The sequence below is a fragment of the Chrysochloris asiatica genome, unplaced genomic scaffold (genome assembly GCF_000296735.1).
Source record: "Chrysochloris asiatica unplaced genomic scaffold, ChrAsi1.0 scaffold00050, whole genome shotgun sequence".
Lineage (NCBI taxonomy): Eukaryota > Metazoa > Chordata > Mammalia > Afrosoricida > Chrysochloridae > Chrysochloris > Chrysochloris asiatica.
This window is the reverse complement of record NW_006408568.1, coordinates 6,425,218-6,431,286: the sequence shown is the minus strand read 5'-3', so window position 1 is coordinate 6,431,286 and position 6,069 is coordinate 6,425,218.

Sequence of the window (6,069 nt, the reverse complement as noted above, 5' to 3'; positions counted from 1 at the left end):
ATAGATTTCTTGCTTCTGCCACAAATTCCCCAGCTGTGAGCCTTCCAACCTTCTAAGTATTCCTTTATATGTGGTTCAGAGTTCTGGGACCATCCCCTGAACCTGCTTGGTCGGGTATTCTGTGTTGTTGGCGGAGCTCTCTGCTATACATCCACCTGATCCGCCATCTTGTTTGTTCTCCCCAGGAAGGAGAACTTTTGACTGGGTAAAATTCTGAAGCTGTAGTTTCAAAAAGGAAAGATTTGTCCAGATAAGAATGATCAATAATAATGGCTTACTTGTTTGTGTTCTTTGGAGACTTCATAGTGCCTTCCCATATTTAATCTCTTCTTGAGCTCCTTAATTCAGTGAAGAGAGCAGAGCAGATATCATCATGTTCATGTTAAAGATGGGAAACAATGAGGGCTCAGAAAGACTGAGATATTCCCAAGGTCACATGGCCAGTAAAGGCTGTAGCCAGAAGTAAAGTTGAGAGAGACTGTTGATGTCTAGTCTCATTTCTTTTTCTCACAATTACTCTGCTATCTAGTACAGTGATTCTGGATCAGTTTGGGCATATAAATAATGGCAAGTGATACTTAAAAAAAAATTATTTAAAGGCAGGCATTTGTAGTAATTAGTTATGTTAACAAAGTACAAATGAATACTAATGCCAACCCTGGGAAGGGAGTGAGAACATTTAATTGATATTGTTAGGTGAAAGAATGCACTGTCATCTTTACAAATGAAAAGAGAAGGAAAATAGATAATATTCCTCAAGTGAGAATATGTTAGCTCTGAGTATAGGACAGTTAGGCAAAAGGAAGAATGAATTTATTAAGCTCTAATGCCCATTTTTGAATCTATAAGGAATTTAACTTCTGGATCATACATTTTAAAAAATATGATATTTTGTTGTATTTTCTTGATAGTTTACACATCAGTTTAGATTCCCATTCAACAATTTATGTACAGATTATTCAGTGATGTGGGTTACATTCTTCACAATGCATGAACATTCTCATATCTCCATTCTGGTTGTTCAGTTTTCATTAATCTAGTTTCCCTGCCCCTTTATAGTCTCATCTGTGTTTTAAAGTAACTGTTGAGTGTTTGGTCTCATATAGGTGATTTACACATTGTTTTGATCAGGAATGTATATTTTTTTAAAATAAATCATAAATTATTTTTCCATTTATCAAGACATTAAAGAATTCTCAAAATAGTTTAATCATCTTCATCCTTCTGTAACTGTGTAACTGTTTATTCCCAGAGTAGCCCCCCCCCCCAATTTCATACCTTAAATTTCAGGGCTCTCATGCGCCCCTGTGGCACTCAGGTGTCCACAGTTCCCCTCTCCTTTCCCCACAATGCATGCAGAGCGCGCTTTCCTGGTTTCTGGGCAGGTGTAGCAGGGCTTCAGCAGCTGCTTCTCCTGTGACTGAGAGCTGACAGGGCTTGCAGCTACCAGCACAAACCAAAAAACACCCAAACTCTCCAAACCACCACTTCCGCCAGTCACTCTAAAATACTCTAGGTGATTGTTTTAAAGGTGCCAGTATGGCACTTATAGGATAAGCACTGAGACCTAAAGATTGGTTTGAACCACAAGGTCGGCAGTTCTAACTTACCAGCCGCTCTTTGGAAACCCTATACAGGTTTTCTCTGAGTCAGAACAAACTTGATGGCACTCAACAACAGTACTTACAGGTAATGTTCATGCTAATCTGTTATTTAGCTACAAAGTAAATCTTATGTCCTACATTTTAAAAGCTTTCAAATTTTGTTGTCGAAAGTACCACAAAATATACCACTACAGCAGTTTCTACATGTACAGTTCAGTGACATTGATGACAGTCTCATCTCTGAGTGTGCAGCCATGCTTGCCCTTCCTTTTCGGACTTGTTCCTCCCCGACTAGAAGCAATTCCTGTGTAATCTTTCGTATCGCTGTTGTCAATTTGATCCCACGCAGATCTTTAAAGAGCATAATACTGAAGGCAATTTTTTTTTTTTTTAAACTAGTTAACTAAATTATTCTTTAGTGTTAAAAAGACTTACCGGTATACTTTTGGTTTCAGTTTTAAAGATTATCCTAGGGCAATATTTTCAGGGATTCATTTAGTCCCCATGGCTCCAGAAAGTCTGGAATACATGAGAATATAAAATTTTGTTCTATGTTTCTCTCCTTTCGTTTGGGAGTCTCCTGTTTTGATCAAAGGCAAATCTTTAATACAGATCTTTTAAAATGGTACCACCTGGTTCTTCTGTCTCTTGGCAAAGGAGGCAGTTGTCTGTGGAGACATTAGCTACACATTCCATTCCTCCTCCTACTTACTCCTTCCTCTGTGGCTCCAAGAGCATAGAAACCAGCTGCTGTGCCTTGGATGGCTGCTTGTAAGCTTTTCTTTGTTTTGCTTCTAAACTTTTAAAATCCCAGAAACTACACGAATGAACTAGGAGGCAGAACAGACGCAGGCAACAGGTTTTTAGGCCAATGAACTGGAATGTCCCATCATGCTAAATCTCCAAACCAAGGACCCAAATTCCATGAGGTTTTTGGTTATACATAAGCAGCTTCGGCAGCTACTCGTTTTTGTTGTTATTGTCATGAATCTGTCACACCACTTTACCTTCCATTATTAACTTACTGACAGCAATTATAATAATCAGCTGTTAATCATTGCATCATACATTGACAATAGCATCTTTGTTTGGTTCATTCAAAAGTACTTTTTGTGTGTTTGCTAGGTGTGGCACTGTGGGCTAATGCGCCAGACTGCAAAGTCATTTGAACTACAAGGTCAGGGGTTCAGCCTCACCAGCTGCTCCTCGGAAACCCTATACAGGGTCACTATGGGTCGGAATCAACTCGATGGCACTTAACAACAGCAACAATCTGTGGGAGACAGGAGCTTTGTTGGTGGTGTGGGTTACTTGTTGGGCTGTTAACTGCAAGGTTGGCAACTTGAATTCACCGTTTGCCCCTCAAGAGAAAGATGAGGATTTCACTCACATAAAGATTTACAGCCTGGGAAACCCTACTCTGGGAACCTACTTGATAGCACATAACAACAAATGTGTGATACGCAAAATGAAGAGGAATTCACTTCAAAAGAATTTATCCTACTGCATTTTTTGGGGCTATGTTGTTGTTAAGTGCTGTCAAGTAGATTCTGACCCATTACGACCCTGTGTAGGGTTTCCGAGGAGCAGCTGGTGAGCTTGAACCACTGACCTTGCAGTTCAAACGGCTTTGCAGTCTAACGCGTTAGCTAGCCCACAGAGCCACACCCCAGGCCATGTGAATGCTCAAATCACTTGCCGACTTTTCCTTCTCAGTGCTGCCTCCACAAACAATTTTCCTGCTTTCTGGTTATAAGTTACTAAATGGGCCTATTAAGAAGTGGATTTTCAGTCCCGAGATTCAGTTAAGTCAGCAGCAGATTGTGACAAGTACAAGACAGCTAAACTTAGAATACTAATACTTCACATCAGGTGAGGAAAGGTAAATGTCACAGGATTTCTTTTTGACAATTCTTGTGTGATCTTTATGCGCCTTTTCTCTTTTTTCACATGTTTTGTAGTAGCCAGATGTGTTCTTGGTGTATCAGTATATGCAAAATATGGCCTTACAATATTGACATTTAGGATTTGGACTAGGTGAATCTGTTTGTTAATTTACTTAGAGAAGAATATTAATAGCATTTGTCCCACTTATCTGAAATCATTATCCGTATGAACACAGTGAACTCTGATGACTCTTCATTATAACTCACCCGCTCCTTACTTACTGATACGGCTAGGTTCTCAATACCAGGTGAAAATTGGCGTTATATGAAAACGGAGGATGACCGCATCATTACGTAACTGCCAAAATTACATCATTACATAACTGCCAAACCACTGAGAATCATGGCCCAGCAAAATCAACACATAACCATCACTGCTTTCTCTTGCCTTGGACCTCAGAGTTCGTTACTGCCAGGGGTACATCACTAATGCTCAAAATAGTTGAATAGTAAATGTTTTACTGTTGTTAATGAGGCAATCACTAAGTGAGGGGGAGCAGGTGTACTACCAGCTCCCCCAGAGGACTTCAAAATCCATTCACTGGTATCATGTAGCATGCTGAGATAGAGAGGAATCAGACTAATTTTAACTCTTTGATCCGTTGCATGACTTTGGGCAAATTATCTACCATGTAGTTTTATTGTTAGAATTTAGATAGCATAGCATATAAAACAGCTAGTGTCGTTTCTGGCACCCAGTAGTAAGTATTCAATAAAAGGAGCTATATGATAGCGTAGTGGTTAAGAATCAGGCTGCTAATTTACGGTCAGCAGTTGGAAACTACCAGCTGTTCCACGGGAGAAAGATGAGGCTTTCTGCTCCTGTAAAGATTTACAGCCTTGGAAACCCTGTGCAAGGTCGCTAGGAGTCGGAACTGACTCAATGGCACTTAACAACAGCAACAAATATTACAATTAGTGATGTGATAACTTTAGCAGAATATTTTAAAACCAATTGAAATTTGAATTTTCGAAGATTTATTTAGTACAGAGGAATTATAGAATTGATTAGATTCCCAACATTAGAAATTTTATGCAGAAAAATTTAAAAGGTACAGTCTTGATTTGACCCCTACATTATCCTGCAGCGCCACACCAAGACTCCACCGCTTCAGTAGTGGCCATTTAATGAGTATTTACTATGGATGAAGGTGTGAAGCTGTAGGATCAGCACTGGACTGCTAACCTTAAGGTCAGCAGTTCAAACCTACCAGCTGCTCTGAGTTGTAACCAACTCGCTCAACAGCACTTAACAACAATTCTCATTTAATCCTCACAATAAGAAAGATTGCACCCGAGGGAATCCTATGGAGCAGTTCTACTGTGCCCTGTAGGTCCTTATGATTGGAATTGACTTGACGGCATACAAGTTTGAACATAGTTTCCCTGGCTGATGCAGGTAGTTTAAGTTTCAGTTACTAGGCAAAAAGCTTACAGTTTAATCCTCCCGGAGGCCCCATGAGAGACAGATCTGATTGTCTGCTTCTGAAAGGTCACAGCCTTGAAAACTATGGGGTGGTTCTCCTTTGTACACAGGGGGTTGCTGCCATGAGTCCGAATCAACTCGGTGGCAGCTTTTATTTATTTATTTATTTTCTTGAGTTGAAATATAATTTACATAAGATAGCTCACTTACTTTAAGTGTGCAGTTCAGTAGTTTATAAAAATATGTACAGAGTAGTGCAACTGTTGTCAAAATCTAATATTACAACATTGTTATCAGCCCCAAGAAGAAAACTCGTGCCAATTTGGAGTCACTCCTCTTTCCCTCTCTTCCAGCGCCAGCACTTAGCAACCACTTATCTGCTTTTGTCTCTGTGTTGTACTATTCTGGGTATTTCACGTAAATGAAATCATGGGTTTTGTGTCTGGCTGCTTTGACTTCTTGTGTGCTGTCGAGTTGATTCAATCCACAGCATCCCTGTACAGGGTTTCCAAGAGTGGCTGTTGAGTTTGAACTCCCCACTTTGTGGTTAGCAGTTCAGTGCTTATCCTACAGCACCACAGTTTTGAGGTTCATCTATGTTATAGCATTTATCAAGACTTCATTTTTATTGCCTAATAGTATTCTCTTGTATATTGTATACCACATTTTGTGTATTCATTGACTAGTTGATAGACGTTTGAGTTGTCTGCATTTTTGGTCTGTTATAAGTAAGGCTGCTATGAAAATGTTTGTCCTAAGTCTGTGTGGATGTATGCTTTAATTTCTCTTGGATAGACAACTAAGTGAAATTGTTAGGTCATATGGGAATTATGGAGTCCTGGTGTGGCACTGTAGGATAAACACTGAACCACAATGTCAGTGGTTCAAACTTAACCAGTCACTCCTTGGAAACCTTATACAGAGCTGCTATGAGTTTGAACAGACTTGACGGCACTTAACAACAAGGTAATTTTGATAGTCTACTAACATCAATGTTGACAGTTTGAAGCCACACAGAGGTGCCTCAGAAGAAAGACGTGGTAATCTGCTTCCAAAAGGTCACAGTTATGAAAATCCTATGGAAGATAGTGCT